This window comes from Grampus griseus (assembly GCF_964374135.1).
Source record: "Grampus griseus genome assembly, chromosome: 9".
NCBI lineage: Eukaryota > Metazoa > Chordata > Mammalia > Artiodactyla > Delphinidae > Grampus > Grampus griseus.
In genome coordinates this window covers 18,073,229-18,099,177 of record NC_139003.1, presented here as the reverse complement: position 1 = coordinate 18,099,177, position 25,949 = coordinate 18,073,229, and the positions used below count along the sequence as shown (strand labels likewise).

The 25,949-nt window shown below is 40.5% G+C and overlaps 1 protein-coding gene across 4 annotated transcripts in view; it reads left to right on the top strand.

The window, feature by feature from the left end:
* Positions 1 to 6,617: 6,617 nt before the first annotated feature.
* CALD1 (caldesmon 1) overlaps positions 6,618 to 25,949 on the top strand; it is a 181,035-nt gene continuing 161,703 nt past the window's right edge. For 2 of the 4 annotated variants that reach the window (XM_082661737.1, XM_082661730.1), the window contains exon 1: positions 6,646 to 6,722. The gene's annotated coding sequence lies outside the window, so the exon portion shown is untranslated. Of the gene's footprint in view, positions 6,723 to 25,949 lie in introns of all 4 variants that reach the window. The other 2 variants (XM_082661733.1, XM_082661736.1) reach the window with 2 other exon arrangements.

Genomic DNA, 25,949 nt, shown 5'->3' with positions numbered 1-25,949 from the left:
TTCCTCTACACTTTATTTTTCCTGTACAGCACTTTCCACCTCCTGATATGACATATTTATGTATTAGCTAATGCGTTTATCTGTCTCCCTTTATCAAAATGTATTTTGTTCACAATGAATGCCTAGAACATGCCCTGACATGTGGGTGACACTCAGTAACTATTTGTTCAGTGAATGAATGAACTATTGTGGGGGGGAGTTGGTATTTACTTTCATATTCCTAACAATATACTAATTCTACTATTAAAATTTCAATAGTAGACATTTATTATTGATTTTCTGCTAAACAAAATGAAGATTTAGCTCTCTTATCTACCATCATCCATCCTACTAACATGTTCTTGCTTATTCTCCTCTGAAACTAATTACATCATCATTGTTTTGGTGAAATAAATATGCAGTGTTTACATAATTATGACTGTGTAATTTTTTTCTCACAGTTGAACTATATAGTATACAATAACCACTTTTCCTTTCTCATACAAATATTTTATTTTTCCTGAAATTATAATGACCTCACTCTTATATTTACTTATTTCCTATGTACCTATCATAAATGCTTTCCCCAAGAATATGTAACCTATCTACTTGTCTTTTTCTTAAAATATCCTTCCTGGAGTCCTCTGCTCCAACCTCTACTGATTGTTTTCTTGACCAGCTATTGTCCTGGAATTTTCTTTCACCATCATCATGGGACCACTTTCCCCTGTGTCATGGGTTTGCATCCTGTATTTTCTGATCCTTGTCTTCGAAGCTTCTTGGTTTCTAGTTTCGACCCCAACGTTTTTCCCCCTTTGAAGCATATAATCTCAAGAACGTAATAACTTCAGAATGAGATATGTTTTCATTCATTGTACTGGATGCCCAGTGGGCCCTTTGAATCTGGAAACTTTTGCCCTTCAGTTTGAGGAAATTTTAACGTATTATTTCTTTCATAGTGTCATTCCTACAATTTTCTGCAACACTCAGATGTTGGATATTTGATTGATTCTCTAACGTTCTTATCTTTTCTCTCCTTTTTTCCATCTTGTCTTTTTCTTCTACTTTTCTGCACGATTATTCTAAACTTTATCCTCCATTTCTTGAATTGAATTTTTATAAATTTCTGTCATAGTATTTTTCATTTACAACAGTTCTTTCCTGTTCCCTGCAAATACCTTTTTACAGCCCATTTCTCTTGTTTCGTGGCTACAGCATCTTCTCTTATCTCTCTGAGAATGGTAATTATAGTTTTCTTGAAGTTATATGGTAATTATAGTCTTCTTGAAGCTTTTTCTCTGTTTCTCACCCTGCCTCTTTTTCCTCTGAGTTTCTTTTTTCTGTTGTCCTAATCTCTCTTTCAGAGCCTTTCCTTAACTTGATGTTCGTATTTAAGAGTGAGATGCTAAACAGCCAGTTGAAAGTTCCTGTGCACAGTTCACAAAAGGGCCTTGGGTGTTAAGACAGACATTTCCGGAGTTCCTCAGATGTTGTGCCTTTAGATTTTTTTCCGTGAGCATGCCAGTTTCCCTGGAGTGGAATCCCCCAGTTTCCTTTCTGTGGAGTACAAACCTGACTGTGAGAGTCCTGGAGCCCCGCAGAGTGAGGGGTCGGGGCTTAGTGTTCCTTGAGCAGACGTTCATTTCAAAGTCTGTTTTCAGCACATGGCATCTTTTCTGTCCACTGCTTTGCCTGACATTCTGAGGCCAGCCTTTCTCTTCAGAAAATAAGCTTCCAGTTTCTGTCTGGTTCAGGGAGGGGTGTGCGTCTGGCTGGTGGGGTGGGGAGAGGAGTATCTGGGTTTCTAACTGTTCCTTACACAGATTTTCAACCAAACCTGTTTTCTGCTCCATCCCTCACCCTCAGAGTTTCCCAGAGCTTCCAAATCCTGAGTTTTTCCTGGTTTTGAGGCTTGAATCGGCTTCTTTCTTGTCCATCGGCCTTCCGCTCTCCAGGGCCAGAGTTCAGTTTCTCATCTCTGGTAAGTCAATTATCAACCATGCATCCATTTTCCGTATTTCAGAATTTGGCTGACATCGAATTATGTTGATTCCTTTCCAGCACTCTTTGCCCTGTAGGATTTATTTATGACTTTTTCTTTCTTTATTATTATTTTGATGAGGTTTGGGAAAGAGGCAGAAGTAAATGAAGATTGTGCATTTGATCTGAGGAGTTTAACGGTATCCTCAAAATTTTTCAATCTTTTCGTTTGTACATTTTGTTTTTTATGATTTAAGAATCCTGCCATACTCTATCTTAAAAGTATTCTCCTACAATTTTTCCTAATCATTTTCAAGTTTCGTTTTTCACATAGTCTAGTTTCTTTGGGTGTGGGTGGGAATTCTGAATCTAATTTTATTATTTTCACATAATCAATTGTAATCTTACCATGGATAGAATAGTCCACCATTTTCCCCCTGATCTGTGATGCCTTCACTGTTATTTTTAAAAGTTTCCATAAATGCTTGGGACTGTTTTTAGGCTTTTTACTTTATTCTATTGGTCTATTTGTCTTATGTTAATTAGAATTGCCCAATAAATATATTAGTCCTTTTTTTCAGAACTTTACTTTTCCATATGACTTTTAGGATTGTTTTGTCAAGTTCTACAAAATATATCATTTAGGGATTTTAGCTGGAATAATAAATTCATAGGTTAATTTGAGGAGAGTTTACATCTTTATAGTTTTTAGGTTTGCCATTTATAAAAGTGATATATTTCACCATTTAGGCGGGTCTTTTATGTCCTTAAATCCAGGAAATAAAAATTTTGTAATTTTCTTGCACGTGTTTTGTTACATTTATTCCCAGCTAGTGCACACTTTTGTTAGTAATATGAATAGCATATTTTCCCACTATATTTTAAAATGAAAGATGGCTGGTTACAGGAACTCTGGATTTTTGCATACTTAACTTGATTCCAATTATCTTGCGAAATTCTTTTATTAGTTCTAATATATTTGATGATTCTCTTGAAATTTCTACGTAGATAATCATGTCATAGAAAATAAAGACATTTGTTTTTCTTTCTAATTCCAATAGCTCCTATTTCCTTTTTTCTATTTCTTTGTCTTGGTTAGGACTTCCAGCCCATTTTTTAATTGTAAAAGAGATAATATTCCTTCTTGTCTTTTCATTGATTGTACCGGGAATACTTTTAAATATCATCATTAAGCGTGATGTTTGCTCTATATTTCTGGTAAATGTCTCTCATTATGTTTATAAAGATTCTATTGCTAGTTTTTTAAGAGATTTTTTTTCTAGAAGTGATTACTAATTTTACCAAGTATTATTTTTCATCTATTGAGATGATCTTTCTCTTTTCTTTTTTCTATTTTTTTTAAAACTTTTAAACTGCTAGTAGTGTATAATATGTCAATAGATTTTCAGATTTTGACCATCACAGCATTGGCCTTGTCTTCTTTTTCTTTGCACAGTTAGATTCAATATGCTCATTTTTTCATCTACGTTTGTAAGTACACTTAGTCTAATTTTCTTTTCTTTTCTTTTTTTTTTTTACTGTTTTTGTTGTCCAATTTTGGTATCAACAGTCTACCAGTCTGATCTGAGTGTTTTATAAACTTGAGTCTCTGGACTTACTTCATTTGAGGAACAGAAGGTTGTGTGGGTTGGTGGTGGGGGCGATGTTCTACTGTCTTTTAAAATGTTTGAAATATCTGTTCAATTCAATAACGTAGATATTTTAAGCTGGAAGAATGTATATTTTCCATGGAACTCAATGAAGGGATTTTAATTTTGAATGAAAAAAGTATGGCCTGCTTTTACTTTCCCAAATTGACACACTAGCAAAATAAAACTGTTACTACTGATCTACATGATCGCAAATACTCAGTTGGAACTGAAAAAATACAGTGAATCATCCAGATGTTTCCAAATGTCTTTTTAGATTTGTTATGGTTTGATCAGGTAGATATATCCTACGCTAGGCAAGCTGTTCTTTATCTGGGATGATCCAAGTGGGAAATAAATTCCAGAGAAATTTCCTATATAAATCCTGTGTTTTTAGTGTCATTTACAAATGACTTTCTGGAAAAAGTGAATACTATTCAAGTAAAGTTTCCCATGGCAGAGATTGGCAACATATATCTCTTTTCTCTCTTTTTATTCCCTTTCATTTCTTTTTTATTCCTGCTTATTTTTTAAAAAGTAAAAGTTAAAAAAAAATGAAAAAAGAATTTTTCTGTATCATGGTGTATATTACATGCAGTTTGTTAAATTATTCTTCCAACTATAGAGTTCCTGTACAATAAGTCTATTTTCAAATACACAAAATAGGCTGAATGATTGCTCATCCACAAAACCCCGTATTCAGAATTTATCTAGGGAAACATATGTCTCTTTTCTAAAGACATAATCCAAAAATATTTAGCCATTTATCTCCTAAAAACCATGCAAAATGCATGTCCTTTCCATGTTTCCTGCTGATAATATTTTCCCCATTCATAGCACAACTTTTCTTTCCTCTGGAAAGCTGGTACTTATTTTATTCATCAATGGCAAATTATGCCCTGATGCTGCTCAACCAAAGGGTATTACTCAAACAAGCAGGGAGAATGCTGCTTAGGATGTAATCAGCAGTGGCCATGGAAAGCAGCACATTAAAACAGGCCTCTTTGAGTTACGGTCCATACTGCCTAGAGATCACAGGCGCCAAACATCTCTGGACACAGGTCATATCTTCACACAGATTTCACCAGCTGAGTTGTTTTCAGAACTCACTGATGTCTGCCCTACAATGTCTTCAAGCTCAGCAGTTTACCGGACTGCGAAGTGTTATTCTATCCTTACAACCTGTCCCCAGCAGCCCAAATGGGTTGTGTTCCCGAAGTTTATTTCCAAATCATTTATTTGGGATCAGAAAACATTTTCCCATAGGAACAATTTTATAAACAGTGGTGTTCCACACATGCCTGGTTGAACCACAGCGTACTTGAAATGTAGCATTGACTGTTCTATACCCACAAGCCATTATTTATTCCGCTTCCCTGGGAAAGTGCATTCTGAATTTTAACTTGGGATGCCTGAAGCTCACCTCTCCCTCTGCCTGGCAGCCTTTGCTGTAGCTTTTTTTAGTCTGTGCTGCAGTAGCAGTTGGGAAGAGGGGACAGAGTAGCCTTTCCCCCAAAAAGATGAGTGTGGGTTGATATAGATGTCTCTGGGTAACTTGTTAGTGCTTCAGGGCTGAGGAAGGAAGCCACCATAGGGATCAATCACTTCCCAAGCCTTCTGAGTGAGGCACAAAGGGCAGGGACTTTTTCCTAAGTAGAGATCATTTCTAATTTGGATCTTCATAAATAGGGAAAGGCTTATACGGCAAAACCTAAGATTTTTGAAGACCATGCTTCTGGACTTGTAATTAGCCAGGGAAAATATTTTAACTCCTCTTAGCCAGTGATGAAACAGTCTCCAAACACAGAGCAATAGTGAATGAGGTAGAGCACCTAGAGCACCTAGACCCAGGCCTGACAAACAGGAAGTGCTCATAGTCTCTTGCTGTTGAATTAAGCACTGATCGACTAATTGAGTGAATTCTATATTGAGAAGTATAAGACCCCAGAGTATATATACACACGGGCTAGTTAATTTCATTGCAATTCAGCATCTCCTAATTCTGACCCTCTCATAGCACACATCCCACCCAAGGAAGAGTTGGTTGGAGTTCTTTCAAGAAGTCACTATAGCATCAGTGTCATCTCTGTGGGCATATGCATCCGTCTACACCAGCTCCAAAGCAGGTGCTGGGTTCCTTCATACCCCCTCTGTTGCGTTTAGTTTCTAGCAATATCTCTTTGTTGCCAAATCTGAATAAACAAAGAGGAGGGGGAGGGAGAGAGAAAGGTGATTTGGAAAACCAATGAGGATAGCCAAGCCCATAGGATCCTGCCTAGCTGAGTTTCTGGCAGCACACTTGTTCTGGCAAACATTACCTACTAAAAAAGACCTAAGTTTTTTTTTATTAGTTGTTTTTATAACACACGTAGACATATTTTAGGAGGCTGTGCCTCTTTCAGGTTGAAATCTAGCCTGTACATCAGACCTGAGTCCTAGCCATTTCAGGCTTTACAATTACATACACAATTTAACTTCATTTTGTATGTACAACTACTTTTAAAAGAAATACGCTATCAAGGATCCCTCAATTAAAAAGCCTTCCCCACCTCCACCCCAGTAAACTTACGGACTGTTAAGTTTCATGGACCGTGCTTTCTTTTTTAAAGTTCCATTTGTGTTCTACAAGACAGCCTCTTTCTCCAAGATTAACATTTCTTATGATTGTTCCTGACAATGGATTCACTTCCAGAGGCCCTGCTAAGGATAACCAAAAAAGGGCATGTAGCAGGCTGGTTTTGGCAGCCAGCACGCAGCTTCAGAGCTTTTTAGGTCTTGGTTTTTCTGATGAGTGATTTCCTGAGCATGCCTAGGGAATGACAGGCATCTCCACAGGCAGGCTGCATCCACCTCGGCTGGGGTGTCGTCATTGGCTGCCTATTAGAAAAACTACAGGACAATGCATACCACCGATGCCGACTGTAAACATAGGGGATATGTGTTCACTTAGCATGGACTTCTGGGAGGGGCTAAGGAAGGGCGGTCTGGAGTTTTATTGAATAGAGCAGTGTGTATTAGGCTGCCTGCCTGCCTGCACTCTTGCTGTGCTTCTGCTTAAAGAAATCAGTCCTTGCTTTCTGACTTAGTCCCTGGGAAGAAGTTTCAGCCTGAGAGGTAAGGCACAGAGGGCTTTCTTATAATCTCCTCCAGAGAGTATGGGGACTTTCTCCGGGTTTCAGTCAACATTCCTGGCCAAGGTAGCTGGAGATGCAAGATTGTAAACGCCAGTAAACCATGCAAATTCTCAGAGCCAGACCGGGCTTTGCTGCCCTGCAGATGTTCCCGGAAGACAAACAGGATGAGATCTCAAGTTTTGTTCTTAGAGTTGGGACGAGAGGAGCGATTATATAGAGACGTATATTCAGGGACCACTGGCAACTTTGATAAGATAGCCTTTTGTTCAGGAGTGTCATGGGGGTTATACCTGATAGCCGTAGGTCAGTGTCAGTAGCCGTTCTGTGCCTGTCTGCTCACACCAGAAGTCTCTCCTGCATCTTTTATTATCAGAGATTTAAAGAGGTTCTGCTTTAAAAAGAACAATAACTTTTTAGGTTGATGAGAAACCAAAAAGTGATAATTTGTAACCAAAGTCATTTACATTTTATTCTGCTACCAGTGTTTAAGACTAAACTTCTAGAGCTGCAAGGAAATCAGGTCAGAGCGGGGAAGAGCACTGGCATTTAGCACCGGCTGGGTTAATGTAACTGATCTGATATTTGCTGAGACAGAAGATGCCTCCCATGATCTGTTTCCTATAAAACCTAATAATGAGAGAATGCATGTGCTAGAGGGTGTGTTTTTAGAAATCGCATTTAACATCCGACCAAACTATTTCTTAAGAAATCTTATTTTCTGTTTGAAAGCATGCCTGAGTGTCACTAGAGAATTTGAAAAAGGTGTAGGTTGCAAGTGTGTTCTGAAAAGGGAGGAAACAGCCTTTCATTTCAAGATAGTCCGACATATTGGGGCATCTTAAACAGTAGTACAGGCAGCTAGTTGGTAGTAGCCTGGAATTCCTTTTAGAGAGAGCTGATTGTACAGGGTGGGGGAATTTTAGTGCTGTAGCAATGAAATGCATGGTCAAAAAAATGGGTGAGAACAAAGTACTTGGTATTCATGGATCCCTTCGATTAATAGGGCTATGCAGATGGACTTGTAAACTGAAATAGTAAAATCCTTCTAATGTGTTTGGCAAAACCAGACATGGATGTCTAGAACTTAAGTGAAGACTAGGTGGTATGTAGCAAGAAGGGCAAATCTGATCTTTTTAAAAAAATAAACCTGGATGTTAAAGGTTTCCAGCTCCAAATGACTGCCTCAGTTTGATTTTATTCCATGGATAGAGGTGGTTTTGTGTTGCGATTCATTAATCTTCTCTCTCTGTATTTCAAAGTTTGGGGATAATTTTCTTGAGAATGCCTCCCTCTCCTTCTAGAAGTGATATATGAGTACAAAATTCCCTGTGAATTTCTTTTCCTGGAACAGTTCTGAGTAAGTGTGAAAGAAAGGCTGCAGGCAAAAGCTATAGTTTGATTATTGTCCTTCCCTCGAAGAGATCAAGTTCCAGACCATTTTCACAGTGTTTTTAATGTCAATCAAAATATGGAGAGCAATTTCTTTTTCAACTGTTCTCTAAGCCGTGTTGGGAATGCAATTTGGAAGGAAATCTATAATCTTGGGATTTGAGGATAAATTCCGTTTTGAAACCAACATCTCCGAATCCCTGAGAGTTCAAACTTTGCTACCACCGCTCTCTCCCGGCCTCCTCGTGTGGTCTCTCACCCCCAACAACCAGAAAAACACATTTTTTTGAAATAATGCTTTAAGCGCTCTGCGCTACATAGTGACAGAACAGGGGGATTTGGATATTTTACTTTACGTAGGACTTTAGGCCACTCTTTGTGCTACTTTCCCCTTGTTGAATATTAGCTAGGACACATCTCCCCAAATAGGGAGGTAAACGGAGCACAGTGAAACCACAGTGCAAAAATTTTCATTTTATTAAAATCATTCAATAAAGAGAAGTACAATGGCAAAAGGCTGGAATAAAAAGTCACTAATAAAAAGTTGATCTTAGCACACACAAGGAATGTACTATGAATTGATCCACAGGTAACAGGCTGGGTTGTTTCCATTGTTCAAAACCAGTAGAATGCACAATTTAAATAATTAGGATCAAAAGATTGCTTTAAATAAATACACAATTCTTACATTAAAGTTAAGAGAAGTTTCAAACTGAAGTTTAAAGGATTTAAGCGAGATACGTATAAGTATGCCCTGACAGTGAGGCTATTAGCAATTCTAATTGGCTCCTGTGATTGGCCTGAGGATCTCCGGCTCTGGGGCAGATGATATAGGGTGGTCCTGTGCTCAGCCATGGAAAGTTCCAGAGTCCAGCCTACATATTTTCTGTTCTGATAAGTAAAATGTACCTTAGGAGGCCTTTTCTTAGAAACACATGCAGTTGTCTCCATTTGTCATTTTCGTGGTAGGATGGTTACTAGTTAGTCATTCTTTAGCAAGACAAAAAAGTGACTTAGACATGGGCATGAGGAGGGAGTAGCTGGTTGCCCACCTGCCTGCAGTCTATCACATGTCTCAGAAACGCGGTAGGGTGAGGCCCCGGTGGGAGACAGGGGAAAATGCTGACGAAGTGGTATGCAAATAGCATGGTAGCACTAAGGAGGAGGTTAGAAAGATGCTGCCAAAGAATTTTCAGACTTTAAAAAAGAGTTTTTTGGGTAGATTCTCTCAAAGCCCCAAAATAGAACTATTTGCTCCTTACTGAAAGTCCTTCATCCATCAAGTTAATCAAAGTTTATTATTGGAGAGAGGCTTATAGGTTCTGAGTAGTTGGTTAATTTAAAGAGATACTTGTAGCTCTGGCTCCACTCAGGAGAGGTCAGTCCCAGTACTGGTTCCCCTATATAAAAAGCCCAGACGTTTGAGGGGAGTCATCAACTCTTTGACCTCATCTGTAGAATGGGCATTCTAATGTTTCTCGCACCTCCCACAGTGGTTAAGATGTGTAAATGGGATGGAGCTGTTCGCCCCCTCTTCTCTATAGGCTGTATACTCCACTGCCTGCAGTTTGAGTCCTCTGGACATTATGCTCATTTTGGCTGGTATTGGCTGGTATCTCCACTTCTTATCTATTTTCCCTAATTATCTGCTCCTTCCTTCCTCATATTTGAGGACCCTTGAGTGACACCTTCTAGATCCTACTTCTTTCTAAAACCCTGAACCCAGAGTTAGGGAATACTGGTCCACCCCAGTGTTGTCTAAATTTTGGCTTTGGTAATCCGAGACCAGGAGGACACAGGTATCAGGGGGCCAATAAGATGGGTTGTCAATGGTGTAAGGCCGTATCCAGGAACCTGAAGATCTAGTTGAATGGAAGACCAATGACAAGGTGCTGACAACAGAAAGGCCTTAGTAAATGAGGCAGCTTCTCTGCCTCCAGCCAAAAGCATGGAACTAATCCCAGCATGTCAAGCCTGGGCCTTGTAAGGAGGCTGAGGTAATCAGGAGCACCTGGCTGTGGTTCCTGTTGGTATTGAGACCAGACTGCTCCCTGGATCTGCCCTCTCTGTCTCTGTTTGCCTCAGTCTTTAGTACCCCCAACTGGGTCCCCTGTAATTGACCCTGGGTGGCATCCCTAACTTCCCTCCCCCAGGCCTCCGCCTCTACCAGATTCTCTAATTCTTCCACCCCCAGTCCAAACGGGGGGTTTTCCTGATCCAACACTGACAACTTGCAGTGGCCTGGCTCTAGGAGGAAGTCCAGACAAAAGCAGAAGGGTCAAGCCCAGATATGTTCGAGGCAGGGAAACGCGTCATCATGTTTTTAGGCCAAGGGAGAAAGGTTAGAGCGGACAGAGGAGATGGTAGAACCATTTCTGTGGTAAAGAGCCACTCTGCTTCTCACCCCCAACTCACAGCTGGCTGGTGGTGGGTGAGTGCTGTGAGCGGAGGGGAGAAGGAAAGGGTGACCGGGGGCTGTGAGGCAGAGGTGACGGGACTGCCCGGTCAGCTGTTCTTCCCTGTGTTGTTGTTGTTTTTCTCCTGGACATCTTCGAGAACCTGATAAAAACTCTAACCCCTCAAGGTCCTTTGCGAACCCGCCTTTCTGACCGACCTGTGAGAAACCCTTGAGTGGGGGGGGGCGGGGGGGGCGGTTGGGGGCGGGGGGGAGGCGGGCGGGGGTGGGGAGTGAGGTAAAGTCTTGATCCCCAGTGGAGACAAGGGTGGATGGGACCAAAACATGACCAAAACAATCTTGTTTCCCAGATTCTTTGGAAGGAAGACAGGAAGGTGTAAATACACACAAATATAGAAGGAGATTACCTCATATGGCCTCCATTTCAAAGAAAAGGAGATCATCTCTAGAGAAGCAGTTTTCTGTAGGGAGCTTAGGGACTGGAGAATTCAGGAATGGCTGCTGTTAAGTGTATGCTAAGAGCTTAATAACAGGATTGCTAAACAGCAGTGAGGGAATGGCTGAAGGAAAATGAATATTTGGGGGAATATTTTAGGTGAATAGGGTGTTCTTATTAAGCACTCATTTTAGTATACGGCTTTCCTTTTAAAAAATTTATATGTACCAACGATGGCTAACTTGATGATAAATTACTTTTTAATCATTTCCTGAGGCTTCTATCATTGTTTTGTGAATACGTGGATGAAAGCACTTGACTGTAAGGAAGTCATCTCACTTGGAGAAAGACATAGTAAGTAGGAACGTGTCATTAGTTCCTTTTACACCCACATGTAACATTCCCTCTCCCTTGTCTCAAGCTGGGGAACTAGGCAGATTTCACCTGAGTGCTAAAGAGGGGCAGGACCAGAGCAAGCCCGGAACCCCCAGCCAGGGACCCAAGGGCCAGAAATATCAAGGACTTTAGTTCCACTGGTGTCAGGAGGGTCTAAGCCAGAATGGACATAAAATACACCCATGGGCTAACATGTGAATCATAGCCAGGTAAGAAAAAGAGAAACAGCAAAAACCAGAAGTCAGGAGGTTAAAGACCAAGAGCTTGCTTAGCAAGGTAGTGTACAGACAGGTACGGTGACATGTGTGAGAGCTCTTGACACTGGGTTCGGAACAAAGAGACCCTTATATTAATAAGCTTCAGTAGCTTGAGTAATGGCGCAGAACTATAAGATACATGTGGAATAATAAAGGGATGGAATCACAAGGAAATCCAAGAATAGAAGCCAAGATAGGACCAAAGTCCAAAGAGAATGGGGCTGGAATCAAGGTGGGTCAAACAATCTCAGCAGAGGTCTATGTGCTGCCATTAATGTAACTCAGCTGCAGCACATGTGGCTGCTGCTTTTTGTCGTTCTGCAGACTGGAAAATTCCTTCTGTGCTTCCTGGTTAAATTCTGAGAGAGGAAATCTGATTGGTTCAGCTAGTAACTATTGTCTTTGGCAAATCCCTTAGCGGAGGGAACATCAAGGGTTACTGGCATGCCTGTGGATGAATTACCAGTGTGTCTGGCTGCAGTAGTCACCCCTGGGGGAAAAAAAGCCCAGTGGGCAATTTTAGTTAGAAGAGAAAGTTAGGCATGGAAAGCAAATTAGCTGAAATATCCAACAGCTATCAATGAATATCATTTGAATTTTTATGTGACTGAATTCCTAGAGAGGCAAACACCCACTGTCAGGGTCATACAGTTCCTGATTATCACTTTGGCATGGCCTGATGAGCCGATCTTGAAGGAGTTGGCCTGGAAGCTTGTACCACCGATAATTGAAAAGATAAGAATTATCCATTTTAGAAAGATTCTAAAGAAAAACACTTGAGTATTTTCATATGAGTCATAGGTGTGATATGGCTTCCCACAAAGTAAGGCAATCTTTAAAATTAAATATGTAATGACTTAATAATGTTAATAAATGAAAAGAACTACATCTCAATGTAAATCACAGTACTTAATAAGTTTAATGCATAAAAGCTAGTATACTCTCAATCAAGGACATTTCAGTTCTCGGCAATGTTTGCAATGTAATTTTCAGTCACTGAACGCATGTCTCAATGTCTATCAAGGGGAGTGAGAGAAGTTCTGGGCTGTTCTTCAGGGAAATATTGACAAATATGCAAACAGGGGTGAGCGTCAAAGGCCAGAGGTGGTCAAGACAACAGAATATGAGGAACAGATAAGGGATCTGGAGCTGTTTATCCCAAAGGAAAGAAAATGTAGGGGCCACATGGATGTCTTTCAAACATTTGAAGAACTTTTACGTAGAGAGGGGAGAAGGCATTTGTGTTTCTCAAGACAGCAAAACTGAACACATAAGATTCATAGATTTTTTAAAGCTGTGCAGGGCCTTAGGAGTCATTTAGCCCAGGGAGTGCCAATAATTTTTCCTCTGTTTGCCAGCTTTAAACAGTTGGTAGTGACCATCTGGAATACTGTGTTGAGAAGGATTCTGAGGCTGAGTTTAAACTCTCTGTGGGCAAAAAACCGCTGTCATTGTTAGTGATGTCTGTTGTGGAAGAAAAGGGCCATTGCTACTCAAGTATCTTGTATTTCATGTGATTGATATGGTCTGTAGGTTCCTAACCTCTGCACCTTGGACCCCTGGGAGGCCACTAAATTATTGCAATAGGTAAACAAGTCCATATATGCAGCAAATGATTTTGACAAACTGAGTAAACAACGTGTGCTACTATTTTTCTAATTATATAGATGCATTATGATGACACAAATGTCAATTTATTTTAAATAGTTATTGAATTCATAGTAGCTTTTGGTATTGTATTTTCTCAATCAGTGGACCTAAAACATGTAATTATATTGTGTGTGGGAAGTTTGGGGCAAGAAATCTGGGATCTTGAGAAGAAACTCTGAAAAAGAAAATGAACCAGTAATCTATTTTTCATTTTCCAGATGAGAAACTAAAGCTTAGCCACACCGAGTAAAATTATACACGTATTTGTAGGTTTCTTTGATTCATGTCAGTAAGATTCGTAAAAAACATTTATTTTTTTCATTAATATATACCAAGTGTCTGGCACATCACAGAAGCCCAGTAAATATCTGTTGAATGAAAGAACAAACCAAGTGACTTGACCAAGGTCCCCCAGGTAATTAGTGGCAAAGGTGGTTCCAGCACACACATCTCCCGAGCCCCACACTGTTAACCTCTCAGGACACCAGGCTGCTTCTCCTGATAGCACGAATGTGCCATTTTAACAGCTTACGGATTTGGATTGTACAACGCAGCCTGATTTGCCTATAATCCAGGAGATCTTAACCGGCGTCTTAATTGGAGTCAACTGTAGGGTTTTCTGAAAACATACATCCCTGAGACCCATCCACTGGGGTCCAGTTTGTGAAGACTCCCTGATGATTCTGCTAAAACACTCTGCCTGAGAAACAGTTCTGCACATCTATGCTTAAAATAACTTAGAGTAGATGCATGGAGTCACTTATTCCTCAGAAGCCTACTTGTTTAGTTTCAAATAATTTCTTTGTAAAAGTTACAGCTGTCTATTCCAAATAATCAGTTTTGATGAAGAGTCCCTCCAGAAGCGCTAGAATATTTATCTGAAAATTCCTCCAGCTTCCAGTACTCTGGGTTTGGCTGCAGAGTTATCAACCCGGCAAGGTCAAGCTTTCTGATGAGATTTCCAGTGTTTGCTTTTGTAAAGCATTGAAAATGTGGCAAGAATAAAATTTCTCATGGTATTTCCACTTCCTGTTCCAGCCACCATTACTAAGTGAAATTTAGGCTTCGGGGGAGGGGTAACTTGAGGAAAAATTGTCTCTTTAAGTATTCCTGTCCTTAGGATGTTTTGAAGATTGGTTACTTTTGATATTTAACTTACCAAGAAAAAACAGAAAATGTTTTTCTGTCTTCTCCACTTTGTGGTAAGGAATGTACAAATCCTTAGTGGGAATAGGGGAGAAGCTTCCTCCACTCCCGCCGTCCATCTCCTCTGAGGCTGGGGCCTTAGGTGCTTCCCTGGGTGGCCCTTTCAGAAGCCTGTGAGCCCTAAGAGACAAGAGGCCTCAGGTTCATGGAAAGGGGGAATAACTTACTTTTGCAGGACAGAAAATCCATCTCTAGGGTCTTCCTTTGCTCAACAGTCAGGAGTTAATCCTCTGTATTGCGCACAACAATCTACCATATTCAGAGCACCGAGTACATAAATTATATTCACTAAGGATTGTAGGGCTAAAACTATCTCTGCATGAGCAAACTGGTCCAATAAGAATGCCAGAATTGTTGCTATATTTGTACCGACGGTATTTGGTTTACAGAGCAGCGCTTCCACTGTGTACGGGAAAGCAGAGCTTGCTGGAAAAGAGCAGCTAAAAAGGAGTTAGATTAGGACCCGCATCTGCATAATGACGCGACAGTGACTCAGTCTCCTTTTCCCCTGGACTGTCTCCCTCTCCATGCTCCCTAAACAGTGGTGTGTGGAGCCAGCTCATGCAAGCTCCCAAAAGCCAACTGTTAAATTTTTAAGATTTTGAGAACTAGTTGTTATGCACTGTCATCATTAAAAATTAAATTATATAGACTTTGGGTTAAATACATTGTATCGAAACCATGGTAATAAATACTCAAAACTCATCCCTTCCTAATTATTTTACATTTTACTATTATCTGTGCTCTCAAGGTTAGTTACATCTATTGTGTCCATATGATGGAAATACTACCAAATGCTGTGCAAGAGAACTTCTTCTCCCAGTTCTTCATTCACGGATGTCATGTTGGGAGCTTGAGATCAACCACGATGGAAGTATTTACACCCTGGAAATTAGCAAATACTACAAATCAGACTCTCCTCACCTGCCAACCCCCAAGGCTTGTTATCAAACATTTACTAGCACAGCACTGACCCTAAGGTATCAAGTCAGTAAAATTAGCCTCTACCCTGAAGAGCCAATCAGGATACCTTTGTTGTTTAGTTACATGCATATTCATAACGTATGCTTACGACTGCCTGTTTATTTCTTCACTCGTTTATTATTTCCTATGCTCCTAGAACATAAGCACCATGAAATCAGAGACTTTGTCTGTGTTTTTCAGGTGCTGTGACTTGAGCCTAAAAAAGTGCCTTGACCCACATATAGTGGGTGCTTCATATGTGAGCTAAATGAGTAAAGGAATAAATGTCCATAATTTCTTCTTGATAAGAAAGCTGAAGCCAATATTCATGTTTGAATTCACTGACTCCTCTCTAATTGTATCAGTACTGAGTGCTTACAGCAGCGCCTGACACAGGCCAAGTAGCGAATCCAATAAATAATCTTCATAACAATCAGATTTACAGATGAGGAAACTGAGTTACAGTCAGGCTAAGTAACACATCTAACGTCTCACAGCTAGTAAGTGGCAGAGTTAGGATTCAAACCTAGATGATCTGGCTCCCTAGTCCACTCGACCACCACACCGTGCTGCCTAATTGCTCCATCTGATTTTGTGTGAGGCTCTGGGGATGTGACTTACTTGAGAACACACTTTGAAATCAGGAAGACTTGAGTTTGAATCTCAAATTTACCGTTTTCTAGCCTGTTTCTCCACCTATAAAAAGGAGATAATTGTTCCTCCATTTGGTAGTTGTTATAAGGACTATAAATAATACCCCTAAACTGCTTTGCACATAATAGGCACTAAGTTAAAAATCGTCAGCTATCAGCCGTGGCTTCCTGTGGGGGCTATCTGTAGGCATGGGGCTCTTCTTAGTCCCCATGCCCTTAGCCACCCACTCTCCCCAGTTGCCTACTCTACCGCCATCATGTAGATGGAGCAAAAGGAGCCCCATGACATGAAGTCATGTCAAGTTCTTTAATGTCAGGTTCTCCAGGAAGTAGAACTAGGACCAATAGATACAGTTACAGGAAACCCTGTTTCAGGTCAGCATAAGCACTTTCTAAACTAGATCAGTCTCTGGAACTTGGACAACCCTGCTCTGCAGAGGCAGACAACCTCCACCATCCCTTTCAGCCGCAGAGTTTTTTCCCCTACCCTTATCATTGGAGCTGTGCTGCTTTTATTTTTTTTAGTAAATTTGTTTATTTATTTATTTTTGGCTGCGTTGGGTCTTCATTGCTGCGCGTGGGCATTTTCTAGTTGTGGTGAGTGGGGGCTACTCTTTGTTGCGGTGCGCGAGCTTTTCATTGCGGTGGCTTCTCTTGTTGTGGAGCACGGGCTCTAGGCGTGCCGGCTTCAGTAGTTGTGGCACGAGGGCTCAGTAGTTGTGGCTCACGGGCTCTAGAGCGCAGGCTCAGTCGTTGTGGCACATGGGCTTAGTTGCTGCACAGCGTGTGGGATCTTCCCGGCCCAGGGCTCCAACCCGTGTCCCCTGCATTGGCAGGTGGATTCTTAACCACTGCGCCACCAGGGAAGTCCCTGTGCTGCTTTTAATATTCCAAATCATCTTTATCTAGTATGGCTAAAGGGTTTTATTATTCCCGAGGCTGGGTTGTTTTGTAGGCTTTCAGTGTTTTAGACATGGAGTGAGAGAGGGAGGGAGGAAAGAAGAGAATGAGAGAGGGGAGAAGCCTGAGACTTATCTAGGGAAAAATGTACTGAACTTAGGAGGGAGAGCAAATAGAAATGATTGGTAGTTATCCCAAGCCTTTTAGGTTAGAGATGGTTGAGAAGGTAAGCTAACTCATTCAACTACCTTGCTGGCATACTTGTTAGATGACAAGCACTGTTCTGGTTGAAGGTAACTACCTCCGGGCAGTAAAGTAAATTAAATAAGTTGCCCAAGGTCACACAACTGGCAAAGAGCAGAGCTAAATTCGACACTGTTCCCTGTCTCCAACACTTTCCATTTCCCTACAGCTGTCTGTTCTGTGTCTGTCCTGGGGAGAGCGATGGAAACCAGAACAGGAGGTTTCCATAACCAGTCATTATAATTTGTCAGAGAGCCACACTGCAGTTCAAGTAGACAAGCACATTGTCTTTCCCTGCCGTATAAGGAAGTGGGGCTAAACACCATTGCTTTCACTACTGACTCAAGAGGTTATTCAAGTGAGTGTTCGACAGAATGAGAACCTAGGCCTACAGCAGCTTTTAAAAAGAAGGAAAGAAAAGAAACGTGCAGAAATATTTTTGTGTTTTCTTTTTCTGGGAGCAGAGATAGACAAGCAGGTTACACCCTTTTCTCTAACTCAACTCAAGGGGAGATAGTCTGGAACTACGTACTGAAGGATTAAACCCTTTGTCCGAATACGGCAAGCCCTTTTGGTGTTTGATTATGTCAAATTTAGGTACTCGAAAGGCCAAGACAGAGCTGATTCTATGAGGATCATGTGGGAAGTCCTCCACTTCAGTGACTGACTAAAGAAGTTAGGATCTACTTCCGTGCCAGCCATTCTCAGTGTATTTATTAATAAGGCTCCACAGTTTAAGTTTGATCTTCCTGCCCAAAACTCAGAATATTTCCGTGATCACCCTTCGCCATACCAATCAGTCCTAGTGGGGATTTCAGACCACAGGCCCTATAACCAACTCCATGGAGGGAGAAACTTGAGGCATGAGCAGTAGAGATCCTTTCCTCAGGATCGTCCAGTCCCATCTTGCCATAGGGAGTGCCCATTCTTTCAGATACACCAAAGAAGCATTACTTAGTCTTCTTAGGGAAATGGAAAAGCTATAATTAGTCTGGTCAGCTTCTCGTAACTCCCATCTGTGACCAGACTGCATCTGGGATATTAGTTTCCTAGGACAGACTGCTGTAACAAAGTACCACAAACTAGGTGGCTTAAACAACAGAAACCTGTTGTCTCACAGTTCTGGAGACTGGAAATCCAACATCAAGGTGTCAGCAGGGTTGGTTCCTGCTGAGGGCTGTGAGGGAAGGATCTGTTCCAGGCCTCTCCCCTTGGCTTATAGATGGCCGTCTTCATGTTTACATACCGTCCTCTCTGTATGCAAATTTCTTCTTCTTATAAAGATACCAGTCGTATTGAATTAGGGCTTGCCCTAATGACCTCACTGTAAGTTGATTGCCCCGTGAAGACCCTATTTCCGAAAAAGGTCACGTTCTGAGGTACTAGGAGTTAGGACTTCAACATAAGAATTTTGAGGGAGACAAAATTCAACCCATAATATGCCCCAATTCAAAATGGTGGCAGAAATCTATAAGACGTATTTTCTGAAACGCTAAGTGCGAAAGACCCACTTGCCGGTGGTAGTCCGTCTTCCCTCTGGGTATAGGGAATGCTTAGCTAGAAATCACTTAGCCTTTTGAACTTGCCCTTGACATTTACTTTCTGCCTTTCGCAATACAAAATTCTGATCCAGGAAAAAGTCAAAAGAGGTCTCTGAAATGACGCAGTGAAATGCAGCTTCACATACTGTGGCCTATCTGTGGAAGCCTGTGAAACCACAGTGGCAGACAGTCTGGTATGCGGCCATCAGAAGTGGGGGAGGGGGCTTGGTGGGAAGGCTTGGTCGAGGCAGCCTGCAGGGCTCAGAGGCAGAGCGCTGGGAGGAGGTGAGCAGCTTTGGAGCAGCAGGCTGGGAGGCAGCAACAGATGGGACTTTGTGTGTGCCTACGCTGGGTGGAAAGCCAGGATGGCCATTTTAAGTCATTTTTATACATGCTGATCATAACCACTAATCCCCAAATACAGGGGGAAATATAGGAGCCTACACATATTTGTGTTCTGAATCATTTGTCTTTTGTCTTTGTTTTCTTCTATCTTTTCCCCATCCAGCCTTAGGTTTTTATACACTTTTTCCTCTAAACGGCCTTTCTAACTTTAACTGTGTTTGGCATAATTGGTTACAAATTGTCCACATATTATACCTGGTCTCCTTTTTTCCTTTTTTCTTTAGCCAGTGTTTCCCTTTACCCCTTCCTTAAAGCTCTTCTTGGTGTCCATTTCCCAGCTTTAGTCCCACTTACAGCTACTCTCTGTCTTAGGCCAGATGTGGTCTAGAGAGAGGGTGATTCTATCATTTATTATCTAAACCAGGACACTTTTGAGAGGGAAAGGAGGAGCTATTAATAATTTTCCTAAAAAAGCGGTTCTAAATGGAGACTATCAGGGTAATTTGGGATGGACAGTTATCCTCCCCATGGCTGTTCTCTGTCTCCCATAGATCCTACTTCACCTAGCAACAACTCCCTCTGTTTTTGGATCTTAAAGAGACAGCAACACCATTTATGTTCTGATTCTTCTTTTTGTTTCCACCCCAAGAACCTTTTTGCATTTTTGTCATTGTGAGTTTCAATTTTCCCTTATCCCCTTCTCAATTCTTCTCTTTCCTCCACTCTACTCCAGGTATTGTCTCACCACTTGAGTTCCTCTTCTTCCCTTTGTTTTGGTACAATCTTGACTGCATCTCAGGGAGGCCACATTTGTCTGCCATAATACATGCAGGACAGATTGCCTACATATTTGAAAACACACACACACACACGCACAACCATCACCACCATTATCAAATGTTACACAACCACCACGACCATCACATGGGTCTCAGATGAGCCCTTTATTGGACTGTCCACCAATTCAGCACCTCTGCTCAGAGACTAGAACAATCTCTATACTACATAAGCAGCCATACCTAGAACTATCACACAGACATGTTCTGTGTATGTGTCTGGGAACTTACAGGACACATTTTCAATGTGTGTACGTGTATACCCTTTTAGAGTTGAAAATATATAGCCTGAAAAAAAAAATTAGTCAAAGCTGACTGTGCGTTGCCTTCATTATGACTTCAGTAATCTGGATTATTTTAGCCTCTAAAGTAATATATACCAAAAGCCTAGTAATGGCTGCTATAGGCTTAACATATGTAGAAATAAACTTTGAGGTAACAAGATAGAATAAACATTGACTTAGAACCCTTTCAAATGTAGTTCTTTTTATGATTCAGTCATAATTTATGGTTCATTCTGAAAAACAGCTTCAGTTATCAATCAGGGTCATGCAAGGAAGCTCCTTGTCAACTCTAAAATGAGAAAGACAGAATAGTTTTCTCTTGCGAATTACTGGAAACCAAGCTCTAGATGTCTGAAATACTTGACAGTATAGCGCTGTGTCAGCTGGAAAAAGCCGTTCTTGTCTTCTTATTTATTTACTTATTTAAGAGTTTTGATCATAATTTTCTCTCCTTTTTTTAAGTACTCTAAAAATTAATAAATGAGGGGAACACCGGTGAAAGGAGATACTTGATGGGAGTGTCTGCTTCCCTCCTTCCTGCCTTTCTCCTCCCACTCCTAGTCCTCCTTCCCTTTTCCCCTCCCCCCTCCTTCTTCTATTTTTTTTTTTTTCTTTTTTGAAGATGATAGGGAGTAACTTATTCGAAAATGAGATTTCATTATAGCAAAAGTAGAGAATTTCCACTAAATCCTTCTGGTTTGATTTTGGAGCCTATGGGAAAGGCTGACTCAGGATGAACTGTTACATCCTTCACTTGTTTGGAGGTGTAATGTACACACAGTTGTAATATACATACAATGAAGTGCACTAATCTTAAGGGTACAGCTGGAAGAATTTTTACATATGTATACACCCATATAACTATTCCCCAGATCAAGATGGAGACGAATTCCGTCCACAAGGCTCCCTGGAGCCCCTCTCCCCATCAATGTACCCAGGCCTAGGGAACCACTGCTCTGGCCTCTGTCGCCTCCATCACTTGTTCCTGGACTTCATGAAGTGGCGCCCTGTGTGTCTGTGAAAGATCCCCTGTTCACCCATGACCCTGGCTGCCATGTCGTTCGATCTTTCCCTTGCTTTGCTGACAGTCCATTGAACGATTATATGCCAGTTTGCCTGTTGGCGAACAATTTGGGTCATTTCTGGCCTTTGGCGATTATGAGTAGAGCGGCTAGTCATGTCGCACTCCTCCTGGTGGATCACAGGGTGGGCTACACCTTCAGCACTTAATTCTGTGGCTTCTTCCGCGGGAAGCACGGGCGCAACACCGACAAGGCAGCGCTCAGCCCCTCCCTGATTTCCTTCTTCTATTTTTTGTTGTTGTTGTTTCTTCTCCCATTGAGATTTATTCAGTTGGAAATGTTCTATTGCCGTTGGGTAGCCATATGCTTTAGCCATGATGTTGTTATGTCTCTCTTGCTTAGATATATCTTCTTTAAAAGATTGAGGATAAAAAAAGGAAAAATAAAATTTTCAAACACACTCTGCAGGATAAGTATATAGTTATGGCAATGACGGAATGGAAATATCTACCAAGGAGCTCTCTAGTGCCCCCAAATTGCATAGAGTGATTATATCAGCCAGCCTGGAGCTGCTGACCCACCTGTGTTTGAGGAAGTAGGGAATGAGAAGTATAGGAGTTTGAGAATTTTAAAAAATTTTTCTTGCCTTTCCATATTTCTGCTCTTAGATATGCTGTTAAAACAAAACAATTACTCTTTCCACTGGGAGTAGTTTCTAGCTTGCTAATTCTTTTTCCTGAGAGCATTTGCAATGAGGTTTAAATTTTTGATATCTTGGTTCTTCTATTTTGTGGGTACCTCAGATTACAGGTGGGTGGTCTAGTAGGAAAGTGGCCCCAGTTCCTGCTTCATGTCTATGGCTGATAACCTGTGTGACTTTGAACAGACTTCTGTGCCTCAGGCTTCTTAATTAGAAACAGACAATAGCCTTTTTCCTTCTCTATAACACCCAGGTAGGGAGCAATGAGATCTTAAATATAAAGGCTCTTTAGGTGGTAAAGTATCTTTAGTACATAGTTTTCTTTTATTTTTCCTTTGAAATATGAAGACTTTGCTGGTTGGTTTTCTGAGAATATGTTAAGTCATACAGTCATAAAGGAAACTCTCTAGATTCAAAGTTCAGAATTTGAAGTTTTCCAAAAATTATTCTGTGCTGGACAGCTTCAGCTTACTCCTTCTTCTGGAGAAGCTGCCCCGACCCCAGTTTCAGCCTTTTCTTCTTTTCCCCTTTTTTTTTTTTTTATGTCTTCTGGGACAAGCACATTCCTTTACCCTTGCCTTTAAAAGCAATATTGACAATCATCTTGTTTGGAGACACTCTGAAACCCCAAGGTGCTGAAGAAGGATGGTTAAGACAAATTAACATCCAATTTGAGCCTTTTCTCTACTGTAATCAGAAAAGGTTTTTGCAAGCTTTTCTGAAACCAAAGTACATAGTGAACAATTGCAGATCTTAGAATCTTGTCACCCTGAGATTCACTAAAATTGTCTTCATCAACATTTAAATTTCTAACACATGAGATCACATATGTGAAAGTGCTGTGCTTTATAATCTCTGTGATTATAATATCTATAGCCAAATATGTTAAAGTTTAAAAATGCTCCAGGAACCTAAGGGGAAAGGTAGAAGAAGAGCATGTTTGATCCTAGCAAGTGTGCTTGGGCCAAGCTTGTGCAAGCAATCATATGGGTGGGTCAAACTGTTTATTTTTATTATTTTTAAAATAAAATTTTATTTTAGAATAGTAAGTTTTACATTTACAGAAGAGTTGCAAGAACATAAGAGAGTTCTCATATACCCATACTCCAGTTTCCTCTGTCATTAACATTGCTATGCAGATTTTCCACAACAGATGAAACATTGTGTATAACATTATTATTAATAAAACTCCATACTTTATTTGGATCACCTTAGGTTTTGCCTAATGTCCTTTACTTATTTTTTAAGCCCCTTAAAACAGAATAATGTTTTATATAGTGAAACTTTTATATGTACATAATTAGAGATATTGACGGAACTCTATTGTATGTGTGAAGACTGTGTTATCCCCTGAGGACTTTCCACCTGAAATACCCAAGGCCTCCTCTAGTCTCTGGTTTGTTTCCCTTGAGGCTGATAGCAGATTCCTCAGCCTGCTCCACCCTGATGCCAGGTGCTGGAACCCTATCTCTGCTTCACTGAGATTGGTCATCCCAAACAAATGGTAACATCCAGCAGCACCTCCCACTCCCACTTTACAGTTTTAAGTAGAAGCATTAGAGTGAAAGGATTTACCTGGCTGTTCAGCTCCTGACTCTCTGCTCTTTAGCTGTGTCATATCACAGTTATTTGTAAGAGCTTTGACACTAACAAAGGAAAAAAAGACCTGATCCAAGATCCCCGAAATCTTGAAATCTATAGGTTTTGGCCAGTTTAAAAACACCACAATCGTGGCTTCCCTGGTGGCGCAGTGGTTGAGAGTTCGCCTGCCGACGCAGGGGACACGGGTTCGTGCCCCAGTCTGGGAAGATCCCACATGCCGCGGAGCGGCTGGGCCTGTGAGCCATGGCTGCTGAGCCTGCGCATCTGGAGCCTGTGCTCCACCACAGGAGAGGCCACAGCAGTGAGGGGCCCGCGTACCGCAAGAAAAAAAAAAAAACAAAACACAAAAAACACCACAATTTATGAAAAATACCTATTACTAAAACATAAATTATGGAGGGGCTGAGCTTCCAAACTCTCTCTGAAATATGAGTTAGCAGCAGATAATAGAAAGAATCCGTTTAATTCAGCTTCTGCCTTTGATTCACTTGATGATGTCAGGCAGGGAACTCAACGTTTTGGGGGCATCAATTCTTGTAATGAAGGGGTTGGACTAGATGTGTTCTCTCCCAGCTCTAACGTTGTTTAGATCTTTGGCTTTATAACTTCCCTTCATAAGGCTTGTTATTGTCCTTTCTATCAGGGTTACTTCTTTAATGTTGTTATACTTTTACTGGCAAATCACTTTAAAGGGGGAATAAAAGCTAAATTTAGGTCAAACACTAATTACAAATGAGTTGCTTTCAAGGTAACCAGTTTTTTGATTTGTAACAGTTGGTTTGTCTTTTAAAGTTGATTTTGTGTGGAGATATAACACTTACATGCAATGGAAACAATAAAAATGAAAATACATAGGGACTTCCCTGGCGGTCCAGTGGTTAAGACTTTGCCTTCCAATGCAGGGGGTGCAGGTACAATCCCTGGTCGGGGAGTTAACATCCCATATGCCTCATGGCCAAAAAAACCAAAACATAAAACAGAAGCAATATTGTAACAAATTCAAAAAAGACTTTAAAAATGGTCCACATCAAAAAAATCTTAAAAAAAAACTTTTAAAAAGATAATGATGAGGCAACGTAGGTATCTTCTTGTTATCTTCATATCAAAAAATTAATTGAAGGAATCTACTTATCAGTGAGTGAAACTAATATTCTTGACTCAGAGGTAGCCCTTAAAACTTCTTAATAGCAACATTATCAGCACACTGTGAGTTTGTTATCTACATATAAATAAAGCTGGTAGGAGACACCTTCCATAAAAGGAAAGATTGAACTGACTTCTCAAATAGGAAGACATCAAAATCAAGGAAGAGAGTAAGAGCTCAAGCCATGGGGTGGAAATGGTTACTGGGTTTAGCCATCTGCTTTGGTCTTTCCTGTTCCACATGTAGCTATATAGTTTACATAAAAGTATCTCTCCAGAGGATCAGAAAGAAGAGATTTATGGAGCCAGATGTGAGTTAGCATTTCTACAGGTGTGGCTCTGCAGCTGAAAGAACATGTTGTACCAGGGATGGAGTTTCTTATTATGTAATCAATATAAATTACCACTAGACTTTTACAGAGGTTGATAAAGCAAACATGCATCATTTGGATTGGCCTTCTGGTATATAAAGAGAACCTGCTTCACTTGGGGCACAACGTGAAAAAATGCACCATTTAGTATTTATAAAAGACTTGGTAGCAAATACCATCACAGTGATCAGGCAAAGTCATTCCAGTTTGCACACAGAGGGAATAGCTGGTGAATAGATGGAAATGGTGTATATGTGTTTTTCTTCATCAGGAAAGACAAGGGACAGGTCATAAATATTTGTAAAGCTTTCAGCATCTGATAGGAAAGGGCCAAAGGATGAAAATGATTAGAGGACTGGGAAAAAAAATAGAACACAAGAGAGTTGATGAAAATGAGTAGAATTAAACTAAAGAGGCATATATCCTATTTAAATGGTACAGAAAGTCAGAGCTATTAAAAAAACATTAATTTGGTAAATTGCAGAGCACTTTAATAATTATACACAAAAAGAGGATTTGAAAATTCTAGACAGTGAGAGTGAAAATGTTGCTGGTTAGTTAACTTTGTGTCAATAGATTAGCACAAATGTTTTGTTTTTTTAAAAACTGGGTGCTTTTATGCTAGATTATCTAATGAAGCAAAAATGAACACTCTAACACTTCTCATATGCTTAAAGCCTTTTTGATTGAGTTTAACTGTATTTTTCAACTATCTTATATCTTATTAATTTTTTAAAGTTTCTTAATCTATTAATTACCAAGAGAGCTGTGATTGTGAATTTGTCTACTTCTAAAATTTGTCATTGTTATTGTTGATATGTTTTAAGGCTGTGTTATTTGATACACATACATTC